At 44.1% G+C, this 24,229-nt stretch overlaps 1 long non-coding RNA gene across 5 annotated transcripts in view; it reads left to right on the top strand.

Moving 5' to 3' along the window:
• Positions 1–24,229, top strand: part of LOC138299907 (uncharacterized) — a 770,123-nt gene that overhangs the window by 88,522 nt on the left and 657,372 nt on the right. For 4 of the 5 annotated variants that reach the window (XR_011204848.1, XR_011204851.1, XR_011204849.1 and 1 more), the window contains exon 4: positions 13,180–13,212. The exons of the other annotated variant lie outside the window; for it this stretch is intronic. This is a non-coding gene — a long non-coding RNA (uncharacterized lncRNA). The remainder of the gene's footprint in view (positions 1–13,179; positions 13,213–24,229) is intronic. 5 annotated transcript variants of the gene reach the window in all.

The raw sequence follows: 24,229 nt of genomic DNA, 5'->3' as shown, positions 1-24,229 counted from the left end.
GGAGCTGGAGAGGGAATTCTCGGATGAGGAGTGGGACAGTATATTCTACAGAATACATCACACAGCCTGTAATGCAGCGGGGACAGAGACGTCATATAAAGTGGCCTCTTATTGGTATTACACTCTGGCGCGTATACACGCATGGGACCCTGTTAAGTCTGGCCTCTGCTGGAGGGGGTGTGGAGGCACGGGCACACTCGTGCATTTGCTTTGGCATTGTCCCAAGCTCCATCCCTATTGAGAGAGCATTATTGATGATATTGACATAGCGTTCCATACTAAGAGCCCCAGATTCCCATCATATATCTTGCTGGGGCTGCCCAATCCCCTTACATTTCCCTTGAGGTCATTAAAAGGGAGACAGAAGGCCCTGGCACTTAACGCAGCTTTGCAGCCGATCCTAGCTATGTGGGGTCCGGATAGGGTTCCGACACGTACTGCGTGGCTTCAGAAGCTCTGCTTTATCCTTGCCATGGAGAAACTCACCCTGGCATCTCAGCAGCGGATGGGTGAATTGGGTGGATTATGGAAGCCATTCCTCCAGATTTTATCTGCAGAATTTATTGACATGTCCGGCTTACTTGAGAGTTCTGAGACTGACCTGAACCTTGATCAGAATGCTATGTGGAGAGATATTTGGGGGGGGCGGCGAGTTGGTGGGGGGAGAGGTAGAGGAGTGGAGAGACAGGAGGATGACATGGACTCTGGAGGGGGAGCATTGTTGGTGTGTTTTTATTTGTATGTTTGTTTGATTTTCATATACGGGACTCGCAGTTTGAAAGACTTTTAAGCATACTCCGCCTGCTTACTGGTTTGTAAAGAGGAGGCTAGTGGTGAGGCTCCTTTGAGCAAAGTTTAGAGATTGTCTAGAGCAGTGGTTCCCAACCTTTTGATTTATGTGGACCCCCATTTTAACATTAATGGAACCCAGGGACCCCCACTGAATCACCATTGGAATCCGGGGACCCCCACCTGAGTCATTACTGGAAGCTGGGACCTAATTTGTTAATATTTTGTAATTTTCTAAGCAGTCATGGACCCCCTGAGAAGGCTATGCGGACCCCCAGGGGTCCCCGGACCACAGGTTGGGAACCACTGGTCTAGAGAGACTCTTGTCTGTAGACTTGGAGCTTTTGCTGCGGAGATACATACCATCTATTGTACTCCGATGTGCTGTATTTTGTATTTTGTATTTTTTATGTCTAAGTGCTTAAAACAATAAACAGATTTGATCCATAAAACTCATAACCTTTATTGGCTGGCTGGGAGACAAAGGAATCTGAATTAATCAATTTGGTCTCAGTTAGCAATATTTCTCTCTAGAGAAAGGCAATCTGAAATAATGACTCAGCATTATTAGCATCATGCCCAGAAAAATATGCAACTTGTCTACATATGTTCTAGAACTATATCCCCACGGTGGAGCTGGACAATATTCCTACTATGTGTATTTGGTTACTAGCTTGGTGCAGAAAATAATGTCCCTAATGATGATAACAGAACCTTTCCCCATAATTCACATTTGCCATGTAGACATCTTCACTTTCAAATACAGTGCAACATTCAAGCTCAGAAAGTATAGAATCAACTGTTTTTACATCCTAGTCATCAGATACAACCCCAGTGTAATAACATCATTCAGACATACTTTGGAAACATATGGAATTTGAATAACTTCAGTAGGACCAAAGATATCATATGATACATTATCCCAACAGGAATTAGAACAGCTAAAATATTCACAAGGGACAAGTCTCTTAGGAACTTACGTGATGATAGTTAAGATGTTAAAACCTCAACCACCAATTCAACAGCCGAGCATTCAGGAAGATAGTGACTATTTATCAGCAGAAAGCAAATGATGACAAGACTAATCCAAAGCAGAAAGCCAAGCAGTGTCTATAGTATCCATAGATAATACCACAGACCAACCAAGTAATTGGTTTTAAGTCAGTTGTAAAGCTTACTATTAGAAATGAGGTCTCTAGTAGGCAGTGGTTTGCACCCTGGCCAAATAGGGACCTTCACTCTAGTCAGGGTAAGGAAGCCACCCAGCTAAGATAACCCCTGCTCACCCCGTGGCAGCTTGACTCAGGAATGCAGGATTATCTCAGAGGCAATGTGTAAAGTATTTGTATAAACCCACATGCAGTAACCTAGTAACACAGTGAAAATACCACAAACGTACTCCATACCAGTTAAAAAAAAATAGCCAATATTGATCTGAAAAAAACAAGACCTAAATGACACAAATTTAACATACACAAGTAAAAATATTACTTTTTAAAGGTTTATTTGTCATAATCCATAGGAATCAATGGTCGTATCTTTTTAGCACAGAGTTCCTAGGATGCCTTAAAAACCCAGACTATGTGGGCTGTGGGGAGGTGAGGCGCTGAAAAAGCAAAGCAATGCATTGGTTCCTTTCTGTGCAGGGGTGGTAATTTGTTGATTCTTTTCTCGCAGGTGAGGCAATGTGTCGGTTCCTTACTGGCAGCGGAGGTGATGCATTGATTCCTTCATTGTAAGATAGGCGATACGTTGATTTCCAGTCATGCAGCCTTGGTTCCTTACTGGGGTGCAGAGTCGGTGAGAAAGTGACGCACAGGGACAATGCGTGGAAAATCCAGACGCGCTGTGATAATGCAGGTGTTGCGTTGATTCTGCAACCATGTGACAGGCGCTGTCGATTCTGTAGGTGTTGTGCCGATTTTTCAGCGTGGATTTTCTCCTTCAGGTTAACACTTCCAAGGGCCCAGGGACAGGACTTGGGACCACTTGGCAAGTCAAGACTCTCAACAGAAGAGCCCAGCTGCTACTGGCAGAGGAAGTCTTTGATGTCCCTGAGACTTGTTAACAGGAGGCAAGCCAGGTTCGAACCCTCGGAGAACCTTGGAAAGCAGGATGTAGAAAGCAAAGTCCAGTCTTTTCACTCCCAGTAAGAAGCAGCAGACCAGCACAACAAAGCAACAGGCACAGTGGAAGTCCTCCTACAGCATTCAACTCTTCTTCCTGGCAGAATGTCCTCAGTCCTGAAGTGTTTTAACTATGTGGTGCCAGAGGTCCAGTACCCATTTCTGTCTTTGAAGTAGGAAAACTCAAAAGATAAGTCTTTGTAGTGCACAAGACCATACCATGTCTTTCCCTACCATGGCCCCAGACACATTCCACACTGCTGTGTGTGAGGACAGGCACAGCCCTATTCAGGTGCAAGTGTCCGCTTCTCCCACCACTCTAGCTCAGGAAGGCCCATCAGCCTGGTGATGATCCATCAGGATATACCGTGCACACCTTGGCTCCCTTTGTGTGACTGTCTAGAGTGAATGCACAAACAGTCCAACTGTCATCCTAACACAGATGTGTTTTCAGCAGACAGGCAGAGGCACAGAATGGCTAAGCAAGAAAATGCCCACTTTCTAAAAGTGGCATTTTCAAACTTACAATTCAAAAATCAACTTCACCAAAAGATGTATTTTTAAATTGTGACATCACAGACCCCAAACTCCTATCTCTAGCTGGTCCGAATGGGAGATTAAACTTAAAAGATATTTGAAGGCAATCCCCATGTTACCCTATGAGAGAGATAGGCCTTGCAAAGTGAAAAACAAATTTAGCAGTATTTCGCTCTCAGGAAACTTAAAACACACCAGTACATGTCCTACCTATTAAATACACTGCACCCTGCCCATGGGGCTGCCTTGGACCTACTTTAGAGGTGACTTAAATTTAGTAAAGCAAAAGGTTTGGGCCTGACAAGTAGGTGCGCTTACCAGGTCGAAATGGCAGTTTAAAACTGCAGACACTGTAGTGGCAGGTCTGAGACTTGTTTACTCACGTGGTAGGCACTATCAATGCGACAGTCCCACTAGTAGCATTTGATTGACTGGCCCTGGGCACACCTAGAGCTCTACACTAGGGACTAATCAGTAAATAAAATATGCCAATCATGGAGAAACCAGTACAGGTTATACCGAGAGCTAATGCACTTTAACACTGGTTAACAGTGGTAAAATACCCAGAATCCTAAAACCAACAAAAACGGGTCAGAAAAAATGGTAGGAAGAAGGCAAAAGGTTTGAGGGTAACCCTGCAAAAGGGCCAGGACCCACACTTTCATTTCTTGATACAGGTGCAGTTGCTGATGCTGAAGAATTTTAAGAAAAGTTGTCAATGTTGACGAAATAACCTGAAGCAGTCTGTGCAAAAAATGGAGCCAGTGCAGAACTGGTCGATGTGCCCAATGGTGGCGATTCAAAATAAACAATGTCATCCGTTTGTGTTGCATTGGAATAGTAGATATCTATATCTTGGACATTTCTTGCTGTTGAAAAGGTGACAAGAATCAACCAAAGTTTATTCTTCACCCTTCCCAAGCTCGGGAGACAATTGTAGCATTCATGTGTGTTGAAACATTGTTGAGTGCTTGAAGGGGTGTATATCGCATGAAAGAGGCAATGGAACTACCCAGAAACCCTCTTGGTCTACTGTGCAGCATCGGCCACATGTTGCAATTTGACATTGTCAATTGAAACAAAGCGGTTTTCTCTAGAAGCAGGCAGAGGTGTTAGAAAGACAGCTCTGGTACCATGTATTCCCAGGACTGGAACAGGTGCTCGATATGATGGGCCAAATTCTTCTTTACAACATTTTTTTCACATACTAGATCCCCAACTTTAGGAATCCTCCAGCCAGTAGATCTTGTTGGCAAATCCATGATTTCCAAGATAGCAGCAAGTGCAGATTAATTTTCATCACAGTATTGTTGTGTTTCCTGTTAAAAGGCAACACACTCATTTATGTCAAAAGGTGCCATCACGATCTGGAGCATACATAGGTATCCCAATTAAGACCTCTGAAGGGATACATCCTCCCAAGAAACTTCTGAGCAGGTTGTTTAGTGCTCTCTAGACACTATATAGATGATGAAGTCAGCCGTGACCAGAACCTAGTACTCCCTTTGTTAAGGATTGCTTTAAGTCTCGGTTCTTCCGCTTCACGACTGAATTTCCCTCGGAATGGTACGGTGAGGAATAATGCACCCCAACACCCATCGTTGCCATGGTGTCCCTGAAGGCAAAGGCAGAGCCCTTAACTGAGTGGAATGCTGCATAAGCCCAGATGAAGACTTGCAAATCTTTAATAACAGTTTGAGCATCAACTGATCATTGTGCCCATACTCACAGAAATGTGGAGCATTACCCTGCAGCGGCTGAGATGTATTTGTTTGCACCATCAGGTTGTAAGGGATTTCAGTGGTCCAGGTGTACACACTGTAATGGTTTGTTTGAAAGTAGGAAGGATGTCTGCTGTGAGCGTTTGATGGTGGACCCTTTAATTTGTTGACAGATGTCACAGCAAAGGACAATTTGGTCTGTTTGTATGGACCTGGCCACCAATAGTGTTTTTGCAATAGGGAGATTGTAGCCGCCACTCCAGCATGGGAAGAAGCAACACCCTCATGTGCTGCTTTGGGATCTAATCTCTGGTCTTGGTTGGGGATCACACTATCACCCACCCCTGGCATTGTTGCAAATGCAACATTGTGGGCACTTAAGTGGTAGGTATATTTTACAGGGTACGCTTTTGATAAGGTCTTGCAGTCAGCCGAGGCTTTCTCAGCAGCCAGTGTTTGATCATCCAGCCTTGTAATCGCTGCAGCCGAAGCTGTAGCATCTGCAGATTTGGCGGCTTCATGAGCCAAAGTGTTTCATACAACGTGTATTCCTACAATGTATAAACTACATGAGCTTTTGGTAGCCTGTCTTTAAGATCTGCTACTCTTCCTCACAATAATTTGTTTGATGGTGTTCCCTTTTGAATCTCTGAACCCGTAGTGTTAAGTTTTCATTGAAGGACTGGAAACATTAATATGAATCACACACAATCAAAATAGAAAGTTCAGGATGTGTGTTCCAGTACCAAAATTAGAGCCTTAAGCTTTGTAAGTTGTGTTGTGCAGTCCCATAGGATCGGGGTGTAGGAATTTCCCATCTCTCATTACCCCGCTAACAGCTGCGCAAGTGGCGGAGTATTGGTACCTACAGCTGGTTGTGCTGAACCATCAGTATAAATAATTCAGTATTGATCAGGAGGCAATGTATTTGTGGACATTGGGTAGTCACGTTCATATTGAAGGAATTCTTGGGTCTGAAGTTTTGGGACGAAAACATAATAGACATCCGTGGCCGTCAAAGACTTCGCCCATTGGATCCAATGTGTATGTAGTGCTTTTACCTTCAGAATGTTGGCCTTGGTGGCAGCCTCAGGGGCTGGTATTGGGGTAACAACGATGATGTGGTTCCCCTGGGCATGATCTCTCCTTTATGACAGCCACCTGTACAACAGTTCATATTTTTTCTGTTGGTGTGAAACATTGTTCTGCATTGGAGTACAAATGTGACTTATATGCTGTTGGTACCATGTCACCCTCATTAAATATGACATAGGTGAACGTGAAGGCACCAGCAATTACTCTAATGACCATGTTTGTTTTGTTGTTGCTTGTGTGTACATTTTTGCTTCAATCGTGTCCTGTTGTAATGCTGTAAGAATGAACTTATGTTCAAGTTTCTAATGTTTGCTTGAGAAATCTGATCGTATTAAGTCATAAAGAGATTTTATGTTTTGCCCATATTCTGGAATGTTAATTTCTGCCAAAGTTAAAAAAGGCCAATAATAACTGCAGCTTTCTGATAATACTTAAAGCTTGTAGCTGTGCGCATTTTTCTTGAAAGTGTGGGGCTAGGCTCTTGCCCTCATCTGATAATTTGTATCCTAAACATAGGGCACTACGAAAAGCAGTTTTGCGTTTCTTGAAGTTAAATTTATACCCAGGGGCGGCAAATCCCAAAATAATGCGATCCACCCTTGTTAGATGTGCATTGAGGTCATCATCTGTGAGATAGTTGTCATCCACGTAGGACAATGGCTCAGAATCAATATCATGTAATATTGATGTCACACGGGCAGAAAGCAATCCTGGACTGTTCCTATACCCTTGGGGCAATCTGCAAAATTTCCTTTGGGAGCCAAGCACTATGAAGGCGCTCAAGTCCTGGCTTTCAGGCACTAGGTTTTGGCAGAAAAACCATTGAAAAGATCCAAATTCGTTTTGTGTTTTTTGTGCACTATGTTAAGTGCTGTGTGCATTTTGTATTGCAAGTGTGTGTGTGTGAGACTGTTTGAATGTCTATAATCACACACTATTATATATGAATGGTCCGGTTTTGCTGTGGGAGATAAAGGGTTATTCATTGCGGCTACGCAGGATTCAGTTACTCCCTGATACTGAAGTTGTGTGAGAATTTCTCTCACCATAGCTTTAGCCTCATGTTTAATTGGTTTTACAGGTTTGGATCTGTGGTGTAGATCTTATGGGAATAATATGGTAGGGGGAATCTCTATCCCACCCTACATGGTTGCGGTACAGTGCTGGTGCTTGCGCCAATGCCCTCTCTGTGGCATAAGCTTCTTTTAGTGTATTTGGAACAAGGACCGAGAAAAAAGGCAAAATTACATCTTCCCCTTGTGGGAGCAGGCAGACAAATTCAGGTGGCCAATCTTTTTCTGCCAATGAAATGTCATAATTTAGTGTGAATCTTCTTCAGAAGATATCTTTCTTAGTGAGCTCTGTCTCCCTCAAGCTGTATGTTTAGATGGTAAACCCTGTCAGGTGGGGAGATGTGCGTGCCCGCTGTTTCGTCTTCAAGGAAGATGTTAGTTGGGGGTCACACCCAGAAGATCTTTAAGATTCTGGCAACATATTGTGACTTCTGTTGTGCTGTCCAGCATAGTCACGGACCACATCTTGTGCTTCAGTAGTGTTCTCAATATTTTTGCCATGTTTGTCTCTTCCTTTTTCAGAAAAGTTTCTGAACAACATTGTGAGTCTTTTTTCGGCTTCACATAGTCACTTTGGTGTTCTGACCGCTCTCCTTTTTCACTCTGTTTATCCGGTGTGTCCTGGAAGGAGTGATATGGACGACTGTCAGTATATTGGTATCTGTCAGGAGTTTTTAAAGTTTCCCCATTTCTAGGGTTGTATCTTTTCTGTGCAGTCTCGGAGATTCTTCTTGTTGGCATCTTCTTTCTTTCTTTTGTTTTTGTGTACTCCAGCATTATTTAGAGCTCTTTTGTGCCTGCTTAGTACCTTCCTTTCCAGAAGAACTCTGTAGTTGTGGTTTAGTTGGTCTGGCCCCAGACTATCCTCCCCTATAGTAATATACGTTTCGGAAGTAATCTTTGGCAGCTTCATTCCTGATCCCATTGAGGAATCTCCAGGAGCCACCGGCGTATTGCCAATGCTGCTGCTTCCCCTTTAATGTTACTTAAAATAATTGTAGAGGCTGTGTCAAAATTGTGCATCAGTTTCATCCTCAAGTCAAGGGCAGGGGCTGCCCCTTGCTCATTTTTAATCTGTTTTTACACTTCCGGAAGATTCGGAAAAGCCAGTGTACTATGTGTGGTGGTATATATTGGATCAAAGACTGTGCTCCAAGTGGCCTGATCCTCTATTGAGGGAGCACATTGTGAGCATTCTATATTTATCTTGGGATCCCGTATGAGGGAAACACTGCTTCCAGCTGATTTGTTTTTGTGCAACCTGGAATAGAATTTTCTGCCGCTCTGTGGGTGTTTTTCCCATTATTGAATGAACAGTTTGTGTCCCTATAATGTCCAATTGATTTATAATAAGACCAGCCCTCACTGGGGCAGTGTTTAAAGTCTTAATTACAAATTGTATATTAAGCGTCTTCCTATAGCCACAAGATCATTGTATAACGTGCGTATTTCAGCTGCTGGCAGATTTTGCACATTGTGATGTGGTGTATGTGTAGCCAATGTTGGCCATGTAGGTCCATCATTGCTTAAAGGACCTAATATTACAAGTTGTATTACATGTGGGCCGGCACCATTTAACCAATCATGGTGTTCTTTATAAGATGTATTTCTAAGTATTGGTATGCTCTGTATTGTGGTACATATGCTATTTTGTATGTGTGAAATGCATTTGAATCTGCGTTAACTGCAAGGAAGGTGACCCATGAGTATAATATTTCTGTTCTGTATGTGACGTGCGTCTCAACCATAAACATAACTTCCCCACCCTCATTGGTTAGTCCATTAGCTAAGTGAAACTGCGTGACAGGTTGTCTACAGTTTTCTGGAATATTTTTCTGGTTGTGCCATATCGATTGATGGGGATCAGAGTTGGAAACCCCAAAATGGAAATTATTTTACTGTTCAAGCATGATCAACCTACAGCCTAAGATAGGTACACCCTATATAGCTGAGGAGGATTATTCCATAAAACCATGCTCGTTTCAGAATAAGGCAATTACAGTACTTTTAGCATGTATTAGAGATATACACCGGAGACCTGTAAAATGAGTGCCTTATTAAGATTGGTGGCACCATGCCGAAGGACTCTTGTATTGGGGACAAGACTGCTAGTTTTGGGTGGCAGCACCACCGCATGTATGGGACTGAGTCAAACCCACACCGTCTGGTAACTGTCGGACTAACCCTTTCAGCTAGCTAGCAGCACTTCACCTAAAACCCTACCCTTAGGCATAAAGGTGATTTGTGGATGCCTGACACATGACACTCTGACTCCACAAACACACTCTCTCACACACACATGTGCGCTCTCTCTCTCTCTCTCTCTCTCTCTCTCTCTCTCTCTCTCTCTCTATCTCTCACACACTCTCTCTCACACTCTGTGATAAAAATGCATTCCCTGGACTTCAAGCGTCACAAGAGGACCAGTGGTGGTTCACCCTGCCCCTCCTTACAACTCTCTCCCTGGGAAGAGGAGGTCTTGCAGATCCTTTGTCCTGAAGGCTTGACAGGAATCTGTGGTGGAGAGGAGACTGGTAAGTTGCACTTAGCAATATCTCAACAACAACAAATTAAGGTTGTGCCCTTAAGTTAGCTATTTAGAATGTTTCAACACCCTTAACAAAACATTTATATCTAAATTTGTCCAAAAAATATCTTGTTTCATCCCAATTATTAGCATCATGGTTGTATCTCTCTTACTAACAATGAGCAATAGGTTTTGTCAGATTGTGTGTTGTTCCCTGTGGCTCACCCCATCCTTTTGCCTCGTCCCTTGCTTTCTCTCAGTGTATGTTGTACTTCAAAAAACTGGATCAAAACTCCATTGATTGGCACATGAAGGTACAGTGCTTGTAAGTGGTATTTTCACCTATTCATATTATACCCATATGTGTTTGCTTGTTGTAAATGTGTGTTCATCTTCTCTACAGTCATTGAAATAGGTATCTGCAACTAACTTAACGAGTATTATCAGGGATGTGGAATTCCTATCGCCCGACGCCCGGGACATCTTGTTTGGGGTCAAGGGCAACAAGTTTTTATGTTTACTTTGTCCTTGGGACAAGTAGGCCCAACCCCCTGCAGCACAAACCCTTTGGCTGCCTGTTTACAGAGAGTGGAATTCTCTGCAGTTGAGGTAATGTGTTTCCAAAAGATAATGCTGTTCGAACTTGTATTTATGGTTCATTATTTGAAAGCCTTCATTATTAGGGTGAGTGCTGTAAATAAATGTTTTAAAGTCACACTTCACTAGTTGGTTCCAGTACAAAAAAAAAAAAAACGTGTGCACACATGTTTGAAAAGTTTAGGCTAAGAGGCTAAGTATAATGCTCCCAGAATGCTCTCTGATTATATGCAAATGAAATGTCATTTAGTAAAATGTGTTGATGCATGCTAGTATTTCCCAAAAATATTTCTAATGGAAAATCAGTGTAACCATTTTCAACACGATTATGGGAAGCATGAAAATAAACAAACACTGACAAAGCCAACTGATCTGACATATTTTTATAAGTCTTTTAGTTTTATCAATGCGTGTCTTGTTTTGACATGGCTTTTGTAACACTTTATTGTTGTGGGAGCTCCCAGGCCCTCAACATTGTAACAAACATTGGCAAAACCCCCCCAAAAAGTTTTTGAACTCTTAAAGCACACGTTGCCACCATCGGCATAACAAAGGCCTCGCAGCCGCCCTCCAGGGGGCCCCTCCAGCACAGCACCTGCCCTGAGTGAGTCTGGAGAGGGGGCTCCTCCATGTTCTTTGCAAAGAGGCACCCTCCAGTTTCGTTACGTCACTGATTGCCACTGTAGTTCCTGACACTGAACAAAACTACTTTTGAAAGAGAGAGAAATAGAAGTTTAATAAAAACAAAATGTCTTTGTTAACACCAGACCTAATTAGGGACCAAGACCCACATGTAGGTAGCGACATGCAAAAAGCACATTGCGATGCACAAACCCAGTTTTGCGATTCAGTAACCTGGTTACCGAATCACAAAACGGGTTTGCGACTCGCAATTAGTAAGGGGTGTTCCCTTCCTAATTGCAACTCGCAGTGCAATGTAGGATTGTTTTGTGACCGCGAACGCGGGCGCAAACCAATCGCAGTTTGCACCCATTTCAAATGGGTGCTAACACTTTCGCAAAAGGGAAAGGATCCCCATGGGACCCCTTCCCCATTGTGAATGTCACTGTAAACATTTTGGTCCTACTGACCACTGCCTGCTCTGAAAAAATGAAACGAAAACGTTTCATTTTTCGTTTTTGTTATGCATCTCGTTTTCCTTTAAGGAAAACGGGCTGCATTACAAAAACAAACAAAAAAAACTGCTTTATTGAAAAGCAGTCACAGACATGGTGGTCTGCTGTCTCCAGTAGGCCACCATTCGCGAGGGGGTCGCAAATTGCGACCCACCTCATGATTATTCATGAGGTGGGCATTTGCGAAGCCCTTGCGAATCACAGATGGTGTCAAGGACACCATCCTACATTCGGATTTGCGACTCGCAATTTGCAGGTCACAAATCTGAACCTACCTACATGTGGCCCCAAATTCTTAAAGAAAGTCACAAAAGTGCACCCATGGTATATGTAGTACCCCTATAAAATATTTGTGAACTGTATTTTAGCATGGGTAAATACGATGTGTAGATTTGCTCATGTGAAAATCTATTGAGCATTTGCAAGTTCATTTTCCCTCCAGCCACTTTCTTCCCAACCCTGGAAGAAGTTCTAATTCTGCCATTGTCAGGAGTAAATGTCCAACCTTTCTTATTATGGGAAAATATTAGAGAGAAGCTGGTAAAAATCTTTAAAACATGCAGGTTAGTAGGTTTGCAGACTCAAAGGCATTCCAACCCTGAAACTATTGCTTACTGCTTCCTCCAGCCCCAGTATGCAGATCTGCAGAAAGGTGGCAAAATAAGGAAATTGCTGCAGTAGGGATTGAAACTCCAAGTATTCAAGCCCTACTATGGTAGTAGCCCTGGCATAATCAGAGAGGCTATTAATTGCTGCCATAATTTGTCGCCACACTACATGGCACCAAAGGGACAAGTAGATCTTTTTACAGGACAAGTAGATTTGAGAAGCAACCTATCCCCTGGACAAGTAGATATTTTAATAAATTCCACACCCCTGATTATCAATGTTGTTAACAGATGGCTACAAATACCATGATGCCCAGTTTTTATATATGCAACACAATAATGCAATATAATGTTGCACTACCTCCCTTTACTTCCAAATATGCACACAAGTCAAAAGGTTGTGCATTTGTCAGTCACCATGTTATGCTATGTATAGAAAATGTCAGTTGTTGAGTTGATCAAGCATATTGACACCTTATTTTTACTAGATATTAATGATGTAATTGCTTACATAATTCAAAGTCTGTGTAATCCAAGATGTGTTACCATGTTATGTGGCATGCTGAATAGAAGTAGTATCTACACACAATTTACTCTGCAGTGCCCGTATGATGATCAATGCCATTATTGCCATGAAGTTGTACTACAGTTTGTCTAATCTTTTTAAGCTTGCTAGGTCTTGGAAAGGTTCAGTACTCAATCCTCCTCACTACTGTGTTGTGGTGAATGTCTGGTACATGTAATGTACACTTCATAAATAACATTTTGCATTTCAGGACATCTCTTCAACATCATTACTGGAGTTAACAACTGTGTAAATTAGCCATCATGTGTAAAATAATGACAGTCACACAAAGGCCTAATAATTCTATTCATCAGACGTTACATGTTTAGGTTCTCTCATTTGTAGCTGAGAAACATTTGAGATACAATCCAGATTTGAATTTCATATTATCTGTATTATTTTCAGGTCCAACACCCAGGGAAGGTGGACCACCGTCTGGTACGTAAGACACCTCCACTCATATACTTGGCACAAGCAAATTTAATCTATTTCAGTAAACAATAGTTAGTGTAGGGAAACTTCTATCCACAAACATCTTTGCCTTGGACTTTCCTGAACTGACCATTCATACCTCATTACCATCACAGACTGATATATTCAGTATGTCATAAGTTGTTCTGACATTGGCTGTCACAATATGTAAGGGTAGACTTACACTCAGGTGAAGAAGTGCTCAGTGACATTTTGACACAGGTGAATTCTTTCCTCTTCACCACTGTCATCTTCATTGGGCATTTCGCCATCCTCACTCAGTGGCTCTTCAGTCTTCATCATCTGAGATTACTGGGATGTTCTTCCGCAAAGGGATGTTGTGCAGCATGCAGCAGGCAACCATGATTGGGCACCACTTATCGGGTGAGTAGAGGAGGCCTCCACGGTCTTGTCTAGACACCTAAATCTGGCCTTGAGGAGCCCAAAAGCCTGCTCCACTGGTCCCTCTTTTCTTCCATGTGCCTCATTGAAGTGGACTTCAACTGGCGGCGTTGGATTCCTCAGCAGTGCCAACAACCATGGTTTGTTAGATTGAGCTGAGTTGCCTGAATGGAAGCAATAAATAGATTAAAATCATATCAAGCCATTGTGCATTCCTAAACTAGAATTAAAAATAATGGTTCTCAAGTAATATTGTACTTACCAACAAGCCCAGGCCCTCTCAGGTCCAAGTTGTGACATTTGCAGGGGTATGGTGCTGTTGCGTAGTAGAAAGAAATCATGTTGACACAGCAAAGTGGGCACTTACACTTGAGATGTATGAATCTGGTAAGCAGACAACTTGTACATAGATGGAATGGAAGTTCTTCCGATTGCGGTAGTCCTGTTCCCGGGCATGTGGTGGCACCAAGGCAATATGTGTGCTCCAACCTCATGTGGTAGGCCCAAAACATTCTCCCTTCACATTGCCAAAATCCTGAGCTCATGGAAACTGGATGAAGCTTTTGATGTCTTGCATCATTTTAGCAAGGATTTCTTGTTGCACACCACTGAACGTTGGCTGTGACATGCCTCTAGATACTCCCACAGTGTATTGAAAAGAGCCGGTAGCCATGATTTTCACTATTGGTTTTATTGCTGTTGTATTCCTACTGTGGGGCAGGAAATCAGGCTCCAGCTGCTGACATAAACTTATTATGTCCCTTTCCTCCGTGTAGTCCTGCTCCCTTGATATAACTCTGTAAAAAATAGTTTTTAAAAATGAATATTGTCCCGAGATTTTGATTTTTGATTTGCGTTTTTTTAATCACTAGAAAAGTGATTTAGCTTGGGTAGACATTGCTAATCCAGGCTGATGCTTTATGGACAATATTTTTAAAAATGGCAGGTGTGTTGCAGTGATATAATATTTCAGGAAGCATGAGACCGTTATACTTTATTTTTGTGTCAGAACATAGGTTTTAGGGGTCAATTAGTCTTATAGAGACAGAAAATATCTCCTCACAACAACCCTTCTGCCATTTCCCAAATTGGCTGCTCTACAACGATGTGTTTTTGCCATCATATTGGTAATTTATTTTAATATTGTTTTTGTTTCAGGTTATCCATAGATTCAAATTCGTAAACATGAGCGAAGCAGGTGGTAGTAGAGGATCATTACCTCCTAACACAGTGTTGCTAACTACAAAATCTGAGGACACCCTCAACTAAGAAATTATTTCATATGCCAAACTAATCCAAAAGAAAATGTAACATCAACTGCAGCTGGACAGAGTTTGAGATGCCTCATGAATATGGCAAGACGAAGTTAAAAAAAGATTGAAAACGATGGGTGAATTGGATCAAATATTTTATCACTATAACAACAACTGCTACAAGTTGTATACAAGAATCCGAGTCTTCTAAAGTGCCGACAACCAAACTCAGTGCCCATGTTTTTATCTGCAGCTAGTATCTACCAAGAAGAAGTTTTGAGTTGAGTAGCTGATAGAAACAGTGCGGTGAATGTACTTGAAGTGGATTTGTATGCCCACCTGAACTGCATGCACGCGTACATTCGGAAATATGAATGTACAGTGAGCTCCCAGCAGAAAAGTAACCGCCAACATTCAGTTGAGTTTGCACTTTTTCAAAACAGCAAATGAAGTTTTAAAGCCACTCTTGAGTTCTGGCTGTGGGTTCACACTCAGATTAGAGAAATAATGGTCAACGTTGATGAAACTTTATTGATTCATAGTAATTAATCGTACAATAACAGAATTTGTTTTTGTCAGTCTGACAAAAAGAATGAGCCAATTATAGTGTTCTCATCTGATTTGACTCTTGAAGTTCTTGCTACCAAAGTAAGATCACATCATACAGTAAAATCAGCAGGAACCATTTTAGGAATTGTCCTGAAACAGATTTCAGGACTTAATGACAGATTTTGTGGTACCCCAGAGCTCTGCAAATCATGGGAGTCAACAAGAATGCCTGATATTGTCTTAACATTTTTTACATCATTGTTTAATATCAGCAAAGCAAAACTGTTACAAAATAAAGTTCTTGAGTTCGGAACTGAAGCCAATAACATTGATGATGGCTTTGAAGATATAAGCGAAGAAGTGGAAGACAATCCTTTGAACCAGTAGGTGCATGCTTTGCAAATGTACTGTCTTTTCCAAATCATGTTTTATGAATTACATCACAGCAAAAAGAAAACTCTGCTACACATGATGACTACCCACACAATCTATGGCAAGTGCAAAAGTAGAGTGATAAACACGTCAGTGAATAGGATTGGTGTATCAAGTTGTAATGATGTAGTATGGAGCAGGAACTTGTTTGCAGCTCATGCTGTAAAATCTTGTGAATGTGACAGCATACCACTTCCAAGTCACCAGGAAAGGACTTACAATTGCTTCTCTTGATAATTTTGAATTTGAAGACATATCTTTGTCTGGAACATCCAACTCACATTGTGCTGCCATGGTTCTTTTTCAAGACTGTGCTAATGAAGTAGCTGCTGAAAAACAAGCGGTGTCTGCTGTATGCATACACAAACAAAGCTGCAAACTTATAACCCAACTGCCTTGCCAGTGGGTGCAATATCACTACAAGCCATCAACAAGTCCCAGTCTACCAGAAAATTTAAAAGTGGCTGACAACATAGATCTTCTTATAACCTCATGCTGTGGTCCGCAAAGGTGACTTAACTGAATTTATCATATTGCTTATTCGATGCGGACTGAAGGATGAAGAAAAGCCAGTTCCTCCGTGGGAATTCCATTCATGCTCTGATCTCCCAGAATACCGTCCCACAGAAGAAGGTTTGGTTTTTACCAGTAAAAGCATCTATAGTCACAAACTATAACACAGTATACACAGCTCTAAAACGTGTCAAAAAATGTGCATCCCTAGCTTGAAGACCAGTCTATCCTGCCAATTTTCTGCGATGAGGGGGTTTTCCCTATTGTAGCTCACATTCTTATTAGCAATCCAGAAGAATTTGATGATATTTATCCAATGATGGGCATTTTCCACATGACAAAAGTTGTGTTGTGGTGTGCAGGAAGTTCTCAGTGGAGTTTGCATAGACAATGCACTTATTGATGCTGGAATCTTTGGAAACAAAACTTTCCAGTCAGTTTTGAGCAGAACCTATTACGTTATTTTATTACAAAGTATTCTTATTGTATCTGAGGCTATAGAGCATTGCATTGGAATGCCTTCTGGAACAAGAACAACAAATTAGGTTTTGCATATCTTATCTCAGAAGTGAACAAGGCACAGGGTGCACTTAATTCAAAATACATAATGCGAAGCCAGGCAATGTTCAATACACTAGGTTCAAAATAAGAAAAACAAGTTTGTAGAGTTTGTCAAAGAATATGAAGAAAAATCAGAACTTTGCAAGTAGTGGGGAAATGTTTTACACATGATACCCCTAGTGAAAAACTTGGTTCATGCTAATGGGGAAGGTGATTGGGAGCTGCACTTGAATACTGTGGAGTCACTGATTACTGTGTTTTGCGAATTTGATTGCATAAACTGCCTGATATATGGGTCCTGGTATTTGGAAGAAGTGAAGAAGCTAGAGGTGGAAAAACCATTCCTCTGCAGAGAATTCATCCAAAGACATTTTGTGATGAACAACGGAGAGGGGGAAGGATCAATGATGTGGCTCGAGACATAAAACTGGAACAGACAATCCAGAGATCACAGAAAAGCTCAATAAATCAATCAATCAATCAATCAATTTATAAAGCGCGCTATGTACCCGTTAGGGTTTCAAGGCGCTAGGGGGGGGAGGTAGCTGCTATCGGTCGAAGAGCCATGTCTTGAGGAGTCTCCTGAAGGTGAGGAGGTCCTGGGTCTGGCGCAGGGAGGTCGGGAGTGAGTTCCAGGTCTTGGCGGCGAGGTAGGAGAAGGATCTGCCTCCGGAGGTCTTGCGTTGGATTCGGGGAAGGATGGCGAGGGAGAGGTTGGCAGAGCGGAGTTGGCGGGAGGGGACGTAGAAGTTGAGTCTGTTGTTCAGGTAGGCGGGTCCGGTGTCGTGTAGTGCTTTGTGCGCGTGGATGAGAAGTTTAAAGGTGATCCTCTTGTCCACGGGGAGCCAGTGGAGGTCCTTCAGGTGGTGGGAGATGTGGCATCGGCGGGGTATGTCGAGGATCAGGCGGGCGGATGTGTTCTGGATGCGTTGGAGTCGTTGGATGTCTTTTGCTGGGATGCCTGTGTAGAGTGCGTTGCCGTAGTGAAGTCTGCTACTGACGAGGGCTTGGGTCACCGTTTTTCTGGTTTCCGTCGGGATCCACTTGTAGATTCTACGGAGCATGCGGAGGGTGTTGAAGCATGAGGAGGAGACTGCGTTGACCTGTTTGGACATGGTGAGAGCGGAGTCGAGGATGAAGCCGAGGTTGCGTGCATGGTTGGCTGGAGTGGGTGGGGGTCCCAGCGCGGTGGGCCACCAGGAGTCGTCCCAGGCCGAGGGGGAGCGTCCGAGGATGAGGACTTCTGTTTTATCGGAGTTTAATTTCAGGCGGCTGTTTCTCATCCATTCGGCGATGGAATTCAGTCCCTCGTGGAGGTTGGCTTTGGCGGTGTGTGGGTCTTTAGTAAGGGAGAGGATGAGCTGGGTGTCGTCGGCGTAGGAGAGGATGCGGAGGTTGTGCTGACGGGCCAGTTGTGCGAGGGGTGCCATGTAGACGTTGAACAGCGTCGGGCTTAGCGAGGAGCCTTGGGGGACGCCGCAGATGAGGTTGATGGCTTTGGAGCGGAAGGGTGAGAGCCGGACTCTCTGGGTTCTGCCGGAGAGAAAAGAGGAGATCCAGTTGAGGGCTTTGTCTTGAATTCCGGCTTCGTGGAGATGAGTTAGTAGGGTGCGGTGGCAGACCGTATCGAAGGCGGTGGATAGGTCTAGGAGGATGAGGGCTGAAGTTTCGCCGTTGTCCATTTGTTGTCTGATGTCGTCTGTGGCGGCGAGGAGTGCGGTCTCGGTGCTGTGATTGCATCTGAATCCGGATTGGGAGGGGTCCAGGATGGAGTTGTCTTCGAGGTAGTGGGTGAGCTGTGCGTTGACGATCTTCTCGATGACCTTCGCTGGGAAGGGGAGGAGGGAGATCGGGCGGAAGTTTTTGAGATCGTTGAGGTCGGCCTTGGGTTTTTTGAGGAGGGCTTGGATATCGGCGTGCTTCCAGCTGTCCGGAAAGTTTGCGGTGTCGAAGGATAGGTTGATGATCTTACGAAGTTGGGGGGCGATGGTGGAGTCGGCTTTGTTGTAGACGTGGTGTGGGCAGGGGTCTGAGGGGGATCCTGAGTGGATGGAGTTCATGGTCTTTCGGGTTTCGGCGTCATCTACGTGGGTCCAGTTGGTGAGGTGGTCGGCGTGGGAGGAGTTGTCGGGGTGGGGTCTGGCGGAGGAGTGGTGTTGAGGCTGTCGTGGATGGCGGCGATTTTCTGGTAGAAATAGGCGGAGAGTGCGTCGCAGAGTTTCTGGGATGGTGGGACGTCGTTGACATTGGCGTTGGGGTTGGAGAGCTCCTTCACGATGCAGAAGAGTTCCTTGCTGTCGTGTGCGTTGTTGTTTAGGCGTTCAGTGAAGTGGGAGCGTTGGGCGAGTCGGATAAGTTGGTGGTGCTTGCGGGTGGCTTCCTTGTGGGTTGCTAGGCTGTCGGGTGTGCGCTTGAGAAGCCATTTTTTCTTGAGTTTCTGGCAGGTGCGTTTGGAGGTGATCAGTTCGTCTGTGAACCAGGCTGCTTTTTTCTTTTCTTGGTTGACGGTGGGCCTCTTGAGTGGTGCGAGGCTGTTGGCGCAGTTGAGGATCCACTGTTGGAGGTTGATGGCGGCGGAGTCCGGGTCGGTGGGGTCGGGCGGTGGGTTCTTGGAGAGGGTGCTGGTTAGTTGGTCTTCGGTGACTTTTCCCCAGCGGCGGTGTGGCGGTAGTGGGGGGCGGTGGTGTTCGGTGTTTTTCTTGAATGTGAAGTGGACGCAGTGGTGGTCGGTCCAGTGGAGTTCGGTGGTGTGGCTGAATGAGATGTGGTTGCTTGCAGTGAAGAGTGGGTCTAGGGTGTGACCGGCGATGTGGGTGGGTGTGTTGACCAGTTGTCTGAGTCAGAGGTTGGAGAGGTTGGTGGTCAGTGATGCGGTGTTGGCGTCGTTGTTCTCCAGGTGGAATTTGAGGTCTCCAAGGAGGATGTAGTCCGTTGAGGCGAGGGCGTGGGTGCTTGCGAGGTCGGAGATGGTGTCACTGAAGGGGGCTCTTGGTCCTGGAGGTCGGTATATGAGAGTTCCTCTGAGGGTAGTGTTGGGGTCCGTGTGGATCTGGAAGTGAAGGTGTTCCGCTGTCTTGAGGGTGTCGTCCGTGTGGGTGTGGATCTTGAGGGTGGATTTGTGGACGATCGCTATTCCTCCTCCGATTCCGTTGGTGCGATCTCTTCTGGTGATCTTGTAGCCGTCCGGGATGGCGATGTCTGGGGCCGAGGAGTCGTTCCACCAGGTTTCGGTCAGGAAGGCTACGTCTGGGGCGGTGAAGTCGAGCAGGTCCCAGAGCTCGATGGCGTGCTTTCGTGCGGAGCGTGTGTTGAGGAGGATGCAGTGCACGTGTTTGGCGTTGGTTGTTGCAGGCTTCGTTGTTCTGTTGCAGGTGAAGTTGCAGGTGCGGCAGGAGAAAGGTCCTTTGGTGTGCTTCGGAGTGGCCTGGAAGCAGGCTGTGGAGGAGCCAGGGTTAAGGGCGAGGAGTTCGCTGGCCGAGTAGCGAAGGCTGGTGGTGCGGGGGGCGTGCGGACCAGGAGGGGTGGCGCTGGGTGCAGTCCAGGCGCGGACGGGCGCAGACAGCCTTGCCTCTGATGCGCCTCTGGCGCGCCAGCGGTGTGGACGCGCAGCGCCAGCCATTAAGAAGGGAGGAGCAGCTGGGAGGCGGGAGGGAGCGGCAAATGAGGGCGCGAAGGGGGCGGGCCGCAGGGAGGCAGCGGCAAGGAGAGATCGGCAAGGGGGAGCGCCCCAGGGGCGAGAAAACCAGAAAAAAGCAAGGCACAACAGTAAGGCAAAAAGTTAAAAACAGTCACAATATACAATGAATGCACAAATACAATCGGGGTACAGCGATCAGAAGGGGCACACTGGGGGCAAGAGCGCAAGGAGGCAAGGCGCTGAAAAAAGTGGAAAAACACTTACAGAACGGCGAAAAAGCGGCACAAGGGTCTAGTGAGGCTTACCAGGGCCTCAAACACGCTAGCAGCAGCGTGGGCGGGGGTCAAGGGCACGAGACAGCAGGGTGGTGCTGCGGACGTGGGGGGCGAGCTCTAGACCTAAAACAGGTCAGAGGTCGCTCACTCGCGACGCGCAGCGCCAGCCATTAAGAAGGGAGGGAGGAGCAGCTGGGAGGCGCGAGGGAGCGGCAAATGGGGGCGCGAGGGGGGCGGGACCGCAGGGAGGCAGCGGCAAGGAGAGATCGGCAAGGGGGAGCGCCCAAGGGGCGAGAAAACCAGAAAAACGCATGGCACAACAGTAAGGCAAAAAGGGTCTAGTGAGGCTTACCAGGGCCTCGAACACGCTAGCAGCAGTGTGGGCGGGGGTCAAGGGCACGAGACAGCAGGGTGGTGCTGCGGACGTGGGGGGCGAGCTCTAGACCTAAAACCGCTAAAAAAGCTCCAACGGAATTCTTGGTCAGGCACATAAATTAATATTTTGCTCTATGGCAGCTAGTTTACCATGAAGTCCTTTCTATTTGCAATGTGTTCAGAGAAACAACAAATTCTAAATTAAGGGACCAGTGTGAAACTGTTCCTCACCACGAACTTATGGGAAGGAGGGGGGGGGGGCATTTTAATAAACATGTTGACAGCCTTTTTCATTTCATGCAGCAGCAAGGAAACCGCATTGAAAATGACCGAGCTTGTGTGAATGCACAACTTCGTGTCCAAAACATTTGTGGATAGTGATATAAAAACACCTGAAGAATTTTGAAGTTGAAAAGATGTCCTCATTGAAAACTGCTGTTGTGGACTTTGTCACAATTGCGAATGGACAAGATTTAATCTATGCAAAACTTTGGAGAGGTCGTTCAGAATGTTCTGCTTATATCAAAGTCAGGGTACACCTTGCAAGAGCTGCACATTGTCTTTGACCGTTATTTTGAACTATCTGTCAAAGAATGTGAGAAAATCAGACAAGTGGAATAATTGACCTTGCCTTCATCAAAAAAGTAACACCTATCTCTGTTCAACTTGATATATTCTGGCCATGAACATTGAACAAGATGAACTTGAAGATGTTAACTCGCCAAAACATTGCTGATGCTTCAGTGAACACTGAATTTCCAATTATTGCAAGGGAAATGATTATCAATGAGCAGTTGGTGTTCCAGAGATATAATAAATAAGGTACAGGCCGTATTGTTCAAGAACGAACTGCAAATTCAGGAAGCTTACCTTTGTGTTGTGTCACGTGTTAAGTGGGCTGTTCAAAATGGTTCTAATCGAGTCATTGCACTGTCAAATGACACATGCGTTATTACTTGGATTTGTTGCAATGTTCATAAGTCAAGGATTGTCAAAGTTATGGATATGTTATGGAAAATGCAAGAAAAGACACTTAATCCAGCTTTGCATTCTGTACAAGAAACTTGACCCAGAGATGCCCACTGTTCTTATCAAGGTACTTATTCTTAGGGTAATGACAGTATGAGCAAAATTGGAACAAAGCTTGGAGCTTTAACTTCTGAACCTGTGAGGTTTCTAAAACGATTTGCCTAGGCAGAAGAAGAATGTGGCTTTAAAGCCATAGAAAAAATACCTTGTGCCTATGTGGAAAACGAGTTTTGACTGTCACACATTTGACGATCTTCTGTACAGTGAGTTCAAGCGATCAGTCCAGCTAAGTGACCTTCCACTGACATCATATTCTGTGCGTGGACACCTTAAAAGAGAGTTCTACTTGATCAGAAAATGTGTTATTGTTTTGGATTATGTATATGTAGAGAAAGATCGGTGTGAATTTGGTTGGGAAGATACTGATGGGATGCTAAAGCCTACAAAAATGTCTAAAGCCTCTACCCACTGAAGTTACACGTACCTGTACTTGCAATACCTGTGCTACAAAAAGATTTTCCTGTGGATATGCTTTTCTCAAATGTTCAACATTCTGCAAATGTACCACAAGCGATTGCCGAACCAAATAAAGTGAACTGTGAAATTGTGTCTAAAAGAGGAGTGATACAACTTCCTTTTTTAAATATTCAAATCATAAACATTGTTTGGTGTATGCATAAAAGGATTAAGTACCATTATTTGTTTCATTTTTATATATGCCTCTTCTTCCTCAATCATAGCCGCCATTTTCTCCGTAAAACCTTTGTTTTGACAGCAAAATTAAGTATGCAGGTCTCATGGTTCCTGAAATATTACATTATCACTGCAACACATCCATTTAAAAAAAAATGTTGTCCAGACAAATTCAGCCCAGATCGGCAATGTCTACCCAAGCTAAATTACGTCTATAATGAGCTAACAACAAAAATCCTAAATGAAATTCTCTGGACACCATTTTTTTACATAGGTATTCAAGGGGCCGGGATTAACAGTGGCAAGATCTGGTAACGTTCTGAAGACTTGAGGACGCCTTCTTCGACCCATCCCTGGGTTCATATGTCTGCATATAAGGAAAACAAACTATCAATAAACATTGTCACACAAGACTTCCACAGACAACACACATCATGTCTTGGCTGAATTAGTGATCTTAGTGTGTTATGTATGTCCCTATAATTTTCAAACATTTTTGCTACTTCAAATCGCTTATTTTTTTTTTTTTTTTTTTTTTTACATGTCTGACATTTACAAATAATGTGAATAATGCATTTGAAATGTATTATTTGTGCTTTATTTTTTTATGATTGCTGTCAGCGGAAATATAGCATACACCTTGGCACTATCGATGTAAAACCCAGTAACTTTTTTATGTGTCCTATTTTGCCAAAAACCTTGCCGTACATATCTGAGATTTGTATACAAAATACCCACCATTTTGAGTGCACGTAACATACAAACAATTTAAAAGTGCACAGCTACATGTCCTAAAATGGTGGGTGCCTGACCTTGCTGTCAGGACATTGGCTATCCGACAGCCGTCAGCGGAAGTAAAGCGAGTAGTAAGTGGAACACTCCAATGACAGACACTGCCAGAGGTTAACATGTGACGGCTACATACAAAAGCCTATGGGTGTGTCTGTCTTTGCCGTGGAGTGCGTATGCTGTGTTCTTGTAGGTGGCATCTGGAAAAAAGCTTGCTTGCCTCCTCCTACCACCGCAGCCAACAACACCACCTCTGCTACATGTTTGAGGGGGAAATATTTGACAAATTAACTTGTACCTCTTTTGTCCAGAGGCAAATGTTGTCCCCTTTTGTTTATGAGTGAAGCGTTGTTATTGGGTGTAGTGAACTGAAAGATTTACCTGGGTATAGAATGCTGTTTGACAGTGTTGGAAATGTCTGTACTTTGAAATGAAAAGTCACCTGAAAGAATAAGCTTAATTTTAAATTCATATTA

Source organism: Pleurodeles waltl, chromosome 6, assembly GCF_031143425.1.
Source record: "Pleurodeles waltl isolate 20211129_DDA chromosome 6, aPleWal1.hap1.20221129, whole genome shotgun sequence".
Lineage (NCBI taxonomy): Eukaryota > Metazoa > Chordata > Amphibia > Caudata > Salamandridae > Pleurodeles > Pleurodeles waltl.
This window is presented reverse-complemented; position numbering and strand designations above follow the sequence as displayed.